Source organism: Arachis hypogaea, chromosome 14 (genome assembly GCF_003086295.3).
Source record: "Arachis hypogaea cultivar Tifrunner chromosome 14, arahy.Tifrunner.gnm2.J5K5, whole genome shotgun sequence".
NCBI classification, from domain to species: domain Eukaryota; kingdom Viridiplantae; phylum Streptophyta; class Magnoliopsida; order Fabales; family Fabaceae; genus Arachis; species Arachis hypogaea.
The window spans coordinates 106,836,241-106,851,410 of NC_092049.1; the positions used below are offsets into that span (position 1 = coordinate 106,836,241).

At 40.2% G+C, this 15,170-nt stretch overlaps 1 pseudogene; it reads right to left on the bottom strand.

Annotated features, from left to right (window-relative positions):
• The window catches only part of LOC112742885 (uncharacterized), a 43,880-nt pseudogene that overhangs the window by 5,943 nt on the left and 22,767 nt on the right, over positions 1-15,170 (bottom strand).

Here is a 15,170-nt window from a genome sequence, read left to right on the forward strand (position 1 = left end):
TTTCTTCCCCCTTCCACCATTTCTTCTTTCGCTGCGCGCGACAACTCTACTTTCTGCACGCCAGCCCTAGTCCGTGCTCGTCAAGTTTTCGGCGAGCAACCACCAGCGGTGGCGAAGTTCTGTGCCACCGCAACATCACCACCACCCTTAAGCTTACCCCATTCTTCTTCTTTCTTCATCAACGCAGGTTCTCTTCCTCAGTTCCCTGTCGTTCTTTTCTTTATTTTCACTGCTTTTTAATTTTGATTTTAGAAATTTTAGTTAGGCTTAGTGACAGAGGAAAAATATCAGTAAAGATTTTCATAAAAAAATATCGCGTTGCAAGTATAGTTCCAAACCGACAATTAAACCTCAATCAATATTTAAATTGTTTGTCACTTAAGCAAACCCAATAAAATTAACCGAAGTATTAAACTTCGGATCGTCTCTCAAGGAATTGCAGGGAAGTGTATTTATTATTGGTTATGAAAAAATATATTTGGGTTTTTGAAATAAGGGATAAGAAAATATAAATTGCGAGAAAAATAAACTAATAACTAAGAATGCTCTTAGCAAGGATTAAGAATTAGAAGTCCTATCCTCATTATCATCGTCAATTGTGATGGTAAATGTGAATTGCCTTCACTTAGTTAACCTCTAACCAATGGAGGAAGGTCAAGTGCATACAATCAACTTGAGTTCACAAGTCCTAGTCACTCGTAGTGAGAGACTAGCTTTGGTGAAGTTCAAGCTAACCGGCAATCTTCAATCACCAATCAACAAAAGAGTTTTGATAACTCAAGAGTCTCTAATTGATCAATCCAAGTTAAGAATATAAAAATCTAATTCAAAATCCATCCAAACATTTTATCAAACACTTGGAAGACATAAAATAAAAGCATAGAAAATTAATAAGAGATAATAAAATCTAAACAGCCAATTGCAAGAATCAATGACTATCAATTAAAGAGAGCAACAATAAACATAGAAAACATAAATTGCATTAAAAGATATCAAACGTAACAAGAGCTCATAAACATAAAAATGGTGAAAAAGGGAAATTAACAAGAGAAGAAGATGAACTAAAGTGCTTAAACAAATAAAAGTAAGAGAAAACTAAATTAAAGGAAGATTGAACCTGAACCTAAGGAGAAATTGAAAGAAAAAACCCTAAAACCTAGAGAGAGGAGAGAGCCTCTATCTAGAAACCTACATCTAAATCTAAAATTGTGTGAATGAAAGTTAGTTCCCTTTCCAGCTCCACTCTGTAACATCTAATCTGTATTTTCGGGCCAGAAACTGGGTCAAAAGCAGCCCAGAAATTACCCCCAGCATTTTTTATAAATTGCAACACGTGACGCTCTGTCACGCGTACGCGTCATCCACGCGTACGTGTCGTCCACGTGTACGCATTGCTGAACAAATTCCTGGTCATGCATACGCGTCATCCACGCGTGCGTGTAGCTTGTCTCCTGCACCAGTCACGTGTACGCGTCATCTACGCGTGCGCGTTGCTACCAGATTCTGAAATACTTAATTTCTTGTGTTCCTTCCACTTTTGCATGCTTCTTTTCCATCCTCTAAGCCATTCCTGTCCTATAAACCCTGAAAACACTTAACAAATATATCACGGCATCGAATGGTAATAAGAGAGGATTAAAATTAGCAAATTTAAGGCCAAAGAAGTATGTTTTCAATCATAGCACAAAATGAGGAAGGAAAATATAAAACATGCAAATTATATGCATAAGTATGAGAATAATGGATAAAACTCACTCAATTCAATGCAAAATAAACCATAAAATAGTGGTTTATCACTTAGGTTAGTTAAACTTGTGTATCTGGACTGAAATTATTGTTTGCTGTTTGAAACTAATGCACACTACATGTTCAGTGAAATGCCTGAATGGAGTTTTTGTTTTGATTCTCAAGTCTGATAAGCATGAGCTTTAAATTTTGTTTTCATTAGACATTTGGATTTGTACTTGTGCAATTTTATATAATTTATGATGATGTTTAACATGAGATTCTCTTCTGCACTTGATAGATATTCTTGCTTAACACCAAATTGAACTGAAATTTTAGATTTAATTCCTTGTTTGGTGTTATATGTTAAGTGCATACAGAGTTAGCAAGTGAATTGATGATATTGCCTATCCATGTAGTTGTTGAACATAAATGATCATATACGCAATCACTTGTGTCTTGAAATTTTTGAGCAATTCAATTTGATTTTAATCAAGTAATTGCTTTTTAAACAAGGATTATGGTTATATGATTATTTCCTACTTCTTGACATGGATAAGCAAGCTCCTTTAGTGTTGAATTGGTTGTTGCCTTTGAGCTAATTTTTATGAAATATTACACTTTCAAGGCACAATTAGGCAACAATCAACTTTTGATTCAATTCACTCTCCCTATTTCTACCTATTCCAAGGGTTACCTGAAACTGTAGGTCGATCTCGGACGAGATCTTCTGTACTGGTCGGAGATGACGTGTCCGGCTGGTGGGTGGCGGCCGGAGCTGTCGTGTCCGACTTGTGGGACTGGCTGCACTGCTGATCCTTCGTCACCAGAGGGTGGGAGGTACTTGCAAGAGACTCTGATGCTTAAGTTAGCATGGGTATTAAACAGGTTTTTTGTAGAATCAGAGTATGAGTTATACCTGGGTGCCCCAGTGTATTTATAGTAGTTGTAGAGTGACCTTTTTAGATAAGATAAGTTAGTTATCTTATCTTATCTTATCTTTTTGAGTTGAGGTCAGCTTATCTTCAAGGGAACCGCCCTTATCTCTATAGGCTTGGGCTGCCTTTGGATTCGGGTCGTGTTCCTCTATTTGGACCCTTTACTGGGCTTTCCTGTCGATTTGTCCGAGCTCTTTGAGAAGAGGTCGGATAGTCGGACCTGAAGAGGTTGGTCGCTTTGTTGCTAATCATCCCGGGTCGGACATTGTGACCCAGGGTATGAACAGTGCCCCTGCTCGAGCTCGGTCTTTCTTCTGGGAGGTCGAGTCTTTGACTTCGAACTTTTTCTAGTGAAGCCGAACTCGAGCATTTTGTCGACTTCTTCTTTGTAGATTTCCTCATTTTTTGAATGCGGAACGTTTTCTTCTAAAAGCGCGCGCTTTTGTATTAGCGCTTTGTTCTTGGGAACGTGCGAGGGTTTAATACCTTCATTAATTGGTATTAATTGCCCCGTTTCTCTTGGCTTTATTTTGAATTTTTGCTTATCAGAAACGATTTCTCTTCCTCGTAACCTCTCCTTACTTTTCTTTCTTTCTGTTTTTCGCCTAGACTTCATAGTTTCTCCGAAGCGACGCCTGCTTGCTACTGCTTTCTGTAGAAGAGGGGTGATTCTGGATTTCACCTTCCGTTTCCTACTTTTGGCGAGTTTTTTCGTTTGAGGGGTGGCTCTTTCGCCTACCGCTTCTGCTCTTCAGCTTTCTTTTGAGGTTTTCTCCTGTTTTCCCAGGTTTGATTTTTCTCCCTCTCTCTTTTCCGTGTCACTTTTTCATGTTTGATTTTGAGAAAGTTTGGATCTTTCTGCTTTTGCTGTGCCTGATTGCTGTTGTAATGTGTGTTCTAGGAGTTTCTTCGCCCTTTTGCATGAACCTTTTCATCTTTCCTGTTGCTTGATGCTCTTAGGGCTTTTGCATGTTATCACCGTTTCTGTTTGTGCTTTTGATGATGATTTTGTTTGATTCTAAAAAAAGGTTGTGCCTTTGACGATTTCCGCTTGGCGTGTTTGATGTTGTTGATGCTTTTTGCTGATAGACTGTAAAAAGATAGTGGCTTTGATGACTTTATGTGTTTTGTCTTTCTCCTATGAAAATGTTTGCTGTTTGAAATCTTCTTTTCTTGTTTGAGAGATGCCGGGACGTAAGCTGTAGATTTTTCCTGAAACCTTGCTTTGTTACTGCCTCCAAAGGATGCCTCAGGACTTTGGTTTGAGTCTTGGAGTTTTTCTTTTCTGTTTGTTCTTCTGTATCATATTAGTTGAGTTGTTTTGCCCCTCGTCTGAGATGTTTTTTAGTAATCCAATCTTCTTTTCTTATTGTAGGATTAGTTGGCCTCATGTCTTCTCGCAATAACATTATAGAGATGTCTTCTAAAGTTCCCGAGGGGATGTTCGATTGGCTAGACTCCCTTGTCTTAATGTGTGTCTCTGTTGTTGATGCTGAGTTTTGTGTAGAGCTGAGGAAACGTCATAGAGTTTGTGGTGGTGGTGCCCGAGAGAGAGATTATGAGCTTGTGGCGCCTGACTCTGACGAGACGGTTTATTTTCCTACTTCTGTCGAGGGGGAGCGTCCCTTTCTTCTATGCCTATGAATATTTCTTCAGCCAGTTGGACATTACTTTTCCTTTTATTGCTTTCGAGACCGACTTGTTGTGGTCGTGTAACATTGCCCCATCCCAGCTTCATCCGAATTCCTGGGGTTTTATCAAGATTTTTCAGCTGCTTTGCCAAGAGTTAGGCATAACACCTTCTCAGACTCTTTTCCTCTATCTTTTTGTTTCTGCCAAGCCTGGAGGTTCTTCCAAAAAGAAAACTTCCTGGGTTTCTTTCAGGTCGGCCCAGGGGCATAAAGTTTTTTCCATGTACGATGAGTCTTTAAGGATTTTAAGAATTATTTCTTTAGAGCCCGCGCTGTGGAGGGGGCCCGCCCCTTTTTCTTGATGAAAATGATGAGCCTGCTTTTCCTCTAGAATGGCAAAGGAATGTAAGAGTGTCTCGCTATACGTGGGAGATGCTTGACGAGGTTGAGCGGGCTTTTGTAATTGTTCTTGAAGATTTATGGGGGGAACCACCCCATCTTGATAGAAAAAAGTTTTTGAGTGACCCGTCTTTGGTTCGAACTGCTTTGGGTACTGTTCGACTTGTTTCTATACTTGCTTCTTAGTTTTGCTTCTTCTAGATTGTAACTCATCACTACGGTTGATTCTGTATTTTCAGAGATGTCAAAAAATAACGATTCCATGAAGGCATTCAAGAAGGAAAGGAAGGCTGCAGCTGCTCAAAATATCTCGGCTAAGGTGGCAGGAGAGGGATCTTCTCACGTTTCGGTGAAGCCGCCCGTGCCGAGTTCTCCTGGGCTAAGGAAAGTGATCCCCACTCCTCGAGTTCGTCTGGCTGACCCTCCACAGACTTCTGCCGCTATTTTTGGTGCTCCTCCCAACAAAAAACAAAAAAAAATTGAGTCTTTCAACCTTGACGCTCCTGACTTTGATGCGGTGGAGTTTGTTGACCAACAGATCGGTCCGTATGGTGCCCTCCCCATGGATGATGTTTCGCTCCTCCGCCACTTAGATTTTATAACTCGGAGTAGCATCAAGATGGCATACATGGGAGCTGCCCTATATCGGACTGCTCAAAATCTTCCTCTCCATGCCACCAAAGCTTTTATGGAGGAGGCAAAACAGGAGTTCGACCGGATGAAGGGCTTGAAGGAGGAGCTTGAGGTGAAGGTGGCCAAACTGGAGAAGGATCTGAAGAATGAGAAGGCGAGTTCCCTTGCTCTGGCGGCTTCTGTGCGGTTGGCCGAGGACACGACATTAAGGCATAAAGACAGCTACGTCACATCCTATCGGGAGGGAATGCATTTGAAGGAGGAGTTGGAGAACGCCCGAGCTAATTACTCCGAGCTCCAGGGTCATCTTGTTGGCAGTGTGAATGCTACTTACGAGAACCTGAAGGAGCAGGTTCGAATTATTGCTCCCGAGGCCGACTTTACTCTTTTTAGCCTGGACGATGTTGTGAAGGATGGTAAGATTGTCCCTGATGACCAGGATGATGACGATGTCGAACCTCCCCCTGTGCCTTCTGCCAAAGTGTCAACTTCCACAGTTCCTCTAGTTGAGGTCGGTTATTCCGCTTCTAATCCGGACTGTCAGATCTTGAATCGGGATGATGGTACCGTGGATGCTGTGCCTATTCAGACTCGCCCTCCTTCTCCCCGTACTGATGCTACCGAGAAGGCTCCCGATCTTAGGTGATTTTTCTTGGATATTTGTGTAGATAGCCCGGCTTGTGGGCTTTAAAACTCTTTATTTTGTAGTTTGAATATTTTGCTGACTGTTGATACTCCTTCTGGTTGCTTGTTTAGCAACTTTTTATTTTGAAAAAACAACAAGTAGCTTTCAAGCTTTTGGGCCTGACCCTGAAGCTTGTTATAATATTGTATTTTATATCATGCTTGTTTGCACTTGTCTTGGTGCCTTTCTGGGTTTTGAGAATGCTGGAGTCTTGCTGCTCGGCCTCTTTGGATTGCTTTGTACTTATTGCTTGTAGCTTGGATCCTTTGAGGTCGTGGATGTGTGGATCCAACTTGTATTTCAGTTTTCTCGCTTTTACTTGTATTTATTTCTAGCAATCCATAACCAATTTCGTTACGTTGGTCCTTTTTCCAGTTATTTTTGTAGTCCTCTTTTTTGGACCTTTGTTAGGTATCTTTCAGGGACTACTTTTATAACTTGTTTGTGGGAGACCGACTTCTTTGCGTCGTCCTTTTCCAAGTTATTTTTGTAATCCTCTTTCTTGGACCCTTGTCAGGTCTCTTTCAGGGATTACTTTTATAACTTGTTTGTTGTAGGAGACCGACTTTGTCATGTCGATCTCTTCTAAGTTATTTTGTTATCCTCTTTCTTGGACCTTTGTCAGGTCTCTTTCAGGGATTACTTTTATAACTTGTTTGTTGTAGGAGACCGACTTCGTCATGTCGATCTCTTCTAAGTAATTTTGTAATCCTCTTTCTTGGACCTTTGTCAGGTCTCTTTCAGGGATTACTTTTATAACTTGTTTGTTGTAGGAGACCAACTTCATCATGTCGATCTCTTCTAAGTTATTTTGTAATCCTCTTTCTTGGACCTTTGTTAGGTCTCTTTCAGGGATTACTTTTATAACTTGTTTGTTGTAGGAGACTGACTTCGTCATGTCGATCTCTTCTAAGTTATTTTGTAATCCTCTTTCTTGGACCTTTGTCAGGTCTCTTTCAGGGATTACTTTTATAACTTTATGTTTTGGGCCGACTTTGTCATGTCGGGCCCTTCGAAGTTAAAGTAATCCTCTTTAATAGGGTTGGCCAGACCTCTTTCCAGGGTTTACTTATAACTTGGGTTGACTTGGTCCGACTTCTTAACGTCGGCCAGTCTTTAAGTTATTATTTAGCAATCCATAAGACCTCGTCAGGTTCTTTTTCCGGATCACTTTCGATAACTTCTTGCATTATTCTGTGTTAGTCTTTGCCGATTTGTAGAAGGTGGTTTCTATCTTTGTTTGGTCAACCTTTAGATGAATCGCGTTTTCATCTCTATTGGTCTTTATCGTGATCGTGTAGTGAATCTGTTTTTCACTTTCTGCCGATCTGTTGCTTTATAATTGGACGATGAATGCTTCAGATTAATGCGTCTTGAGAATTTGTAGAATATCTAAAATATATTTTATTCAAAAGAAAGTGCAAATATATACATGCGGGAGTTTTTCATCCCTTTAAGTCGGATAATTTCTGAATCTCAACTTGGTGCCTCATTAAAAAACCTTTTCAGGGAAAAGAGTGCATCCTATGATGAGATCTTTTACCTTCTCTAGCTATAGTACCTTCTTAGGTTGCAGGCGTGCCATAATCTGGGAAGCTCTCGTCCATCGAGTTCGGACAGTCTGTAGTAGCCCTTCCCAAGTACTTCTATGACTCGGTAGGGTCCTTTCCAGTTTGCTGCCAGCTTTCCTTCTCCGGGTCGAGTTGTTCCAATATCATTTCGGATTAGGATGAGATCATTCTCAGCAAAACCTCTTGGCACTACCTTTCGATTATATCTGGAAGCCATTCGACGTTTTAGTGCTTCTTCCCTGATCCGAGCTCTTTCTTGGATTTCAGGAAGTAGGTCGAGCTCTTCCCTTTGAAGTTGGGAGTTGACTTTCTTATTGTAATGAACGACTCTAGACGACCCTTCTTCGATCTCTACTGGGATCATTGCTTTCGTTCCGTATGCTAATCGGAAGGGTGATTCCTTTGTGGTGGAATGTGGCGTCGTTCCATATGCCCATAGGACTTGTGGAAGCTCTTCAGCCCAAGCTCCCTTTGCGTCTTGTAATCTCCATTTTAACCCAGCCAATATGACTTTGTTCGCAGCTTCGGCCTGCATTTGTGAATTGAGTGCCATTGTCTATGGTGATGGAGTATGGAACCCCGAACCTTGTGACAATGTTCCTATATAGGAATTTCCGGCTTCTTTGAGCAGTGGTGTTGGCTAGGGGCTCTGCCTCGATCCACTTTGTGAAATAGTCTACCCCTACTATGAGAAATTTAACTTGTCCTGATCCCTGGGGGAAAGGTCCGAGAAGATCGAGTCCCCATTTTGAAAATGGCCAAGGTGAGGTTACGTTGATGAGCTCTTCTGGCAGGGCGATGTGAAAGTTGGCATGTTTCTGGCATGGTGGGCATGTCCTTACAAACTCTGTAGCTTCCTTTTATAGAATTGGCAAATAAAATCCTGCCCGGAGTACTTTTTTAGTGAGAGCTTGTGCTCCGAGATGATTACCACAAATGCCACTGTGTACTTCCTCTAAAACTTCCCTTGTGTTGGAGGTCGGCACACATTTTAATAGTGGTATTGAAATCCCTCTTTTATATAGGGTGTTGTTTATGATAGTGTAGTACCGAGCCTCTCGTTTTAACCTCTTTGCCTCATTTTCATCTGTGGAGAGTGTTTCTGTTTTGAGGTAATTAATTATGGGGGTCATCCATCCTTGATCCTGACTTGTTATGGCTAGGACTTTTTCCTCTTCCGAGATTGACGGGTTCTGTAGCATTTCCTGGATGAGGCTTCTATTGTTGCCCCCTGGTTTGGTGCTGGCTAGTTTTGAGAGTGCATCAGCTCGGGCATTTTGTTCGCGGGGTATGTGGCAGATCTTATATTCCCCGAGTTGTCTGAGCTGTTCTTTGGTTTTATCCAAATACTTTTTCATGGTGGGATCTTTGGCTTGGTAGCTCCCTGTTATTTGTGAGGTGACTACTTGTGAATCGCTGAAGATGTTGAGTTTTTGAGCTCCAACCTCCTTAGCCAGCTTCAAACCAGCTAGTAACGCTTCATATTCCGCCTGGTTGTTTGAGGCCGGGAACCCAAATTTGAGGAAGAGCTCAACTTGGGTTCCTTGGTTACTTTCTATTATCACACATGCGCCACTTCCACTTTCCAGGGTATTTGTGAATTCTGCAATGAAATCAGCTAAGTACTATGATTTGATGGCTGTCCGAGCTTTATATTGGAGGTCGAACTCGGTTAACTCGACTGCCCATTGTAAAATTCTGCCTCGGAGATCTGTTTTCTGCAATATCTCTTTTATGGGCTGGTCGGTTTGAACCTTAATGGTGTGAGCCTGGAAGTACGGGTGAAGTCGTCGAGATGTCAGTATGAGAGTATAGGAAAACTTTTCTATTTTTTGGTAGTTCAGCTTAGATCCCTACAGCGCTTTACTAATGAAGTATACAGGTTGTTTCCCTTTGTCGTCCTCTCGAATCAGTGCTGAGGCTACTGCCCGACTTCCTACCGCAAGGTACAATACGAGTGGTTCTTCCTCTCGTGGTCGAGTTAGGATAGGTGGTCGTCCCAGGAAACTTTTGAAATCCTGGAAGGCTTGCTCGCATTCCCTTGTCCATTTGAACTTCTTTCCTTTCCTTAAAGTGGCATAGAAGGGGAGAAATCTTATCGCTGATCCTGCTAAGAATCTGGATAAGGCTGCCAATCTCGCAAGTTGGGCTCTTCATGTTGAGTATGGCCTGGCATTTGTCTGGATTTGCTTCAATTTCTCTTTGTGTGAGCATGAAACCTAAAGAATTTGCCCGCTTCTACTGCAAAGGTGCATTTTGTGGGATTGAGTCGCATGTCATGCTTCCTTATAGTGTCAAACACTTGGGCCAGGTCGGACAATAATATCTCTTCGCTTTGTGTCTTTATTAACATGTCGTCCTCGTAGACTTCCATGATTTTTCCGATATGATATGAAAAGACTTTATTCATTAGCCTTTGATAAGTAGCTCCCGCATTCTTGAGACTGAAAGGCATCACAATGTAGCAGTAATTTGCTTTTGGTGTTAAAAACGAGGTCTTTTCTTGATTTGGTGGGTACATGGGGATTTGGTTGTATCCTGAATATGCATCCATAAACGAGAGGTATCTATATCCAGATGAAGCATCTACCAGAGCGTCGATACTTGAGAGTGGGTAAGGATCTTTTGGGCAGGCTTTGTTGAGATCAGTGTAGTCGGTGCACATCCGCCACTTCCCATTTGATTTTTTCACCAAGACGACGTTAGCTAGCCATAGTGGGTACTTGACTTCTCTTATGAATCCTGCCTCCAGTAGTGCTTGTACCTGTTCTTCCACAGCTTGGGATCGTTCTGGCCCAAGTTTTCTTCGTCTCTGCTGTACCGGCCAAGATCCTGGATAGACCGCCAACTTGTGACACATTAGCTTGGGGTCTATGCTTGGCATGTCTGCAGCTTTCCATGCGAAGAGATCGACATTATCTCGTAAGAACTGTACTAGTAATTCTTTTGCGTTTCCTTTCAGGATCGAGCCAATATTAGTTGTTTTGTCCGAGGTGTCTCCGATCTGAACTTTCTCTACTTCACCTTCGGGCTGTGGACGGAGTTCTTCTCGTCTCTGAACTCCACCAAGCTCAATTGTATGGAACTCTTCTCCTCTGCCTCTGAGGTTTAGACTTTCGTTATAACAGCGGCGTGCCATCTTTTGATCTGCTTCTATCGTAGCTATCCCTTCTGTAGTTGGAAATTTCATGCATAGATATGGAGTTGAGACTATTGCTTCGAGTTGATTTAGTGTTGTCCGACCTATTAGGGCATTGTAGGCTGAACTCACGTCGACCACGATGTAGTCTATCTTGAGTGTTCTGGATTGGTTCCCTTTTCCGAAGGTTGTATGTAGTGGCACGTATCCTAGTGGTTGTACTGGGGTATCTCCCAGTCCGAACAGGCTGTTCGGGTATGCTCTAAGCTCCTTTTCTTCTAAGCCGAGCTTGTCGAAGGCAGTTTTGAATAAGATGTCGGTGGAGCTCCCTTGGTCTATTAATGTGCGGTGGAGATTGGAGTTTGCCAGTATGATGGTGATGACCATGGGATCGTCGTGTCCTGAGATGATACCGGATGCGTCTTCTTTTGTGAACGTGATTGCAGGGATGTCGGGTGCTTCCTCCTTCCCTTCGACATGATATACTTCTTTGAGATATCTTTTGCGAGATGATTTGGAGATTCCTCCTCCTGCAAATCCACCGTGTATCATATGGACATGTCTTTCTGGTGTACGAGGTGATCGCTTTGCTCGTCCGACATCTTCATCCCTTCGTCTCTTTCTTTGCTCATCATCTCGGGTGGCCAGAAACTGATATAGCTTTCCTTCTCTCACCAATTTTTTCTATGACGTTTTTTAAGTCAAAGCATTCGTTGGTGGAGTGCCCACGGACTCGATGGTATTCACAATATTCATTCCGGTTTCCTCCTCCTCTTTTGCCTTTGAGGGGTCGAGCTGGGGGTATTTTTTCCGTATGGCAGACTTCTTTGTAGACATCTGATGAGCGGATAATTTATACGCTTTTTGACATTATTTTTAGTATGTTTTTAGTAGGATCTAGTTACTTTTAGGGATGTTTTCATTAGTTTTTATGTTAAATTCACATTTCTGGACTTTACTATGAGTTTGTGTGTTTTTCTGTGATTTCAGGTATTTTCTGGCTGAAATTGAGGGACTTGAGCAAAAATCAGATTCAGAGGTTGAAGAAGGACTGCTGATGCTGTTGGATTCTGACCTCCCTGTACTCAAAGTGGATTTTCTGGAGCTACAGAACTCGAAATGGCGGGCTTCCAATTGAATTGGAAAGTAGACATCCAGGGCTTTCCAGCAATGTATAATAGTCCATACTTTGCCCAAGTTTAGATGACACAAACTGGCGTTCAACGCCAGTTCTCTGCCCAATTCTGGTGTCCAGCGCCAGAAACAAGTTGCAAAGTGGAGTTCAACGCCCAAAATGGCACAAAAGGTGGCGTTCAACTCCAAGAAGGACCTCTACACGTGCAACACTCAAGCTCAGCCCAAGCACACACCAAGTGGGCCCCGGAAGTGGATTTATGCATCAATTACTTACTTCTGTAAACCCTAGTAGCTAGTTTATTATAAATAGGACCTTTTACTATTGTATTAGACATCTTGGATTGTATTCTGATCCTGTGATCACGTTTTAGGGGGCTGGCCATTCGGCCATGCCTGGATCTTTCACTTATGTATTTTCAATGGTAGAGTTTCTACACTCCATAGATTAAGGTGTGGAGCTCTGCTGTTCCTCAAAGATTAATGTAAAGTACTACTGTTTTTCTATTCAATTCAACTTATTCCGCTTCTAAGATATCCATTCGCACCCAAGAACATGATGAAGGTGATGATTATGTGACGCTCATAATCATTCTCCCTTATGAACGCGTGCCTGACAAACACTTCCGTTCTACATGCAACAAGCTAGAATGAATATCTCTTGGATCCCTTAATCAGGATCTTCGTGGTATAAGTTAGAACCCATGGATGGCCATTCATGAGGATCCGAAAGGTCTAAACCTTGTCTGTGGTATTCCGAGTAGGATTCAGGGATTGAATGACTGTGACGAGCTTCAAACTCGCGATTGCTGGGCGTAGTGACAAATGCAAAAGGATAGTAAATCCTATTCCAGCATGATCGAGAACCGACAGATGAATAGCCGTGCCATGACAGGGTGCGTTGACCATTTTCACTGAGAGGATAGGATGTAACCATTGACAAAGGTGATGCCTCCAGACGATTAGCCGTGCCGTGACAGGGCATTTGGATCATTTTCCCGAGAGAAGATCGAAAGTAGCCATTGACAATGGTGATGCATTACATAAAGCTTGCCATGGAAAGGAGTAAGACTGATTGGATGAAGATAGCAGGAAAGCAGAGGTTCAGAGGAACGAAAGCATCTCTATTCGCTTATCTGAAATTCTCACCAATGATTTACATAAGTATTTCTATCCCTATTTTATTATTTAATTTCAAAAACTCCATAGTCAATTATATCCGCCTGACTGAGATTTACAAGATGACCATAGCTTGCTTCAAGCCAACAATCTCCGTGGGATTCGACCCTTACTCACGTAAGGTATTACTTGGACGACCCAGTGCACTTGCTGGTTAGTTGTGCGAAGTTGTGAACCATGGTATTGGCATCATGTTTTTGGCGCCATTACCAGGGAAAGAAAGAGCGATGAATTTTATATAATTAAAGTGTAATCACAATTTCTACGCACCAAGTTTTTGGCGCCGTTGCCGGGGATTGTTTGAGTTTGGACAACTAACGGTTCATCCTGTTGCTCAGATTAGGTAATTTTCTTTTTGTTTTGTTTTCAAAAAATATTTCAAAAAATCTTTCAAAAAATTTTTCATCTGTTTTCGAAAAAAAAAATTTTTTAAAATAAAAATATTTTCAAAAATAAATTATTCTATGGCTTCAAAACTTTCAAGAATGAATTCTAGAGTTTCATGGTAACATGTTGAATCCTATCTGGCTGAAAAGCCATACCCAAACTCCTTTGGGATTGGTCTTCAACTAATCACCTCAATGGATGTAAATCCATTCTAAAGCTTGAATGGCTTTTAAGCCATGCCTGACCCTTTGATTGGAGCTTTAGAGCATAAGATTCCTGGAATTCATATTAAAAATTTTGGAATCCTTATTTTTGTTTTTCAAATAATTTTTGAAAAAAATACAAAAAATTTATAAAATCATAAAAATCAAAAATATTTTTTTGTGTTCTTGTTTGAGTCTTGAGTCATGTTATAAGTTTGGTGTCAATTGCATATTCATATTGCATTTTTCGAAAATTCATGCATTCATAGTGTTCTTCATGATCTTCATGTTGTTCTTGGTAAGTCTTCTTGTTTGATCTTTGCATTTGCATGTTTTGTGTCTTTTCTTGTTTTTCATATGCATTCTTGAATTCTTAGTGTCTAAGCATTAAAGATTTCTAAGTTTGGTGTCTTGCATGTTTTCTTTGCATTAAAATTTTCAAAAATGTGTTCTTGAGGTTCATCATGATCTTCATAGTGTTCTTGGTGTTCATCTTGACATTCATAGCATTCTTGCATGCATTCATTGTTTTGATCCATAACTTTCATGCATTGCATCATTTTTCTTGTTTTTCTCTCTCATCATAAAAATTCAAAAAAAAAATATCTTTCCCTTTTTCTCTCTTAAAATTTTGAAAATTAGATTTGACTTTTTCAAAAATTTTCAAAAATCTAGTTGTTTTTATGAGTCAAATCAAATTTTCAATTTAAAAATCTTATCTTTTTCAAAAAATCAAATCTTTTTCATTTTTCTTAGTTATTTTCGAAAATTTTAAAAATATTTTTCAAAAATCTTTTTCTTATCTTTATCTCCTAATTTTCGAAAATAACAATAACAATTAATGTTTTGATTCAAAAATTTCAAGTTTGTTATTTGCTTGTTAAGAAAGATTCAAACTTTGAGTTCTAGAATCATATCTTGTGATTTCTTGTGAATCAAGTCATTAATTGTGATTTTAAAAAATCAAATCTTTTTCAAAAACTAATTTCAATCATATCTTTTCAAAAATATCTTCTTATCTTATCTTTTTCAAAATATGATTTCAAAATATCTTTTCTAACTTCCTAACTTCTTATCTTTTCAAAATTTGTTTCAACTAACTAACTAACTTTTTGTTTGTTTCTCATCTTTTTCAAAACCACCTAACTAACTCTCTCTCTCTATTTCCGAAAATATCTTCCCCCTTTTTCAAAAATTTCTTTTTAATTAACTAATTATTTTATTTTTTTTATTTGAATTTTCGAAAAACTACTAACCTTTTTCAAAATTATTTTTCGAAAATTACTAACTCTTTTTCAAAAATTATTTTCGAAAATCCTCTCCCTCTTTCATCTTATTCTATTTATTTATTCATCTACTAACACCTCTTCCTCACATCACTCACCAAATTCGAACCCCCTCTTCTATCTGCGTTCGAATTTTTTTTTCTTCTTCCTCTCTTCTTCTACTAACAATAAGGAACCTCTTTACTGTGACATAGAGGATTCCTCTTCTTTTCTTTTTCTCTTCTCTTTCTTATGAGCAGGGACAAAGAAAAAGGCATTCT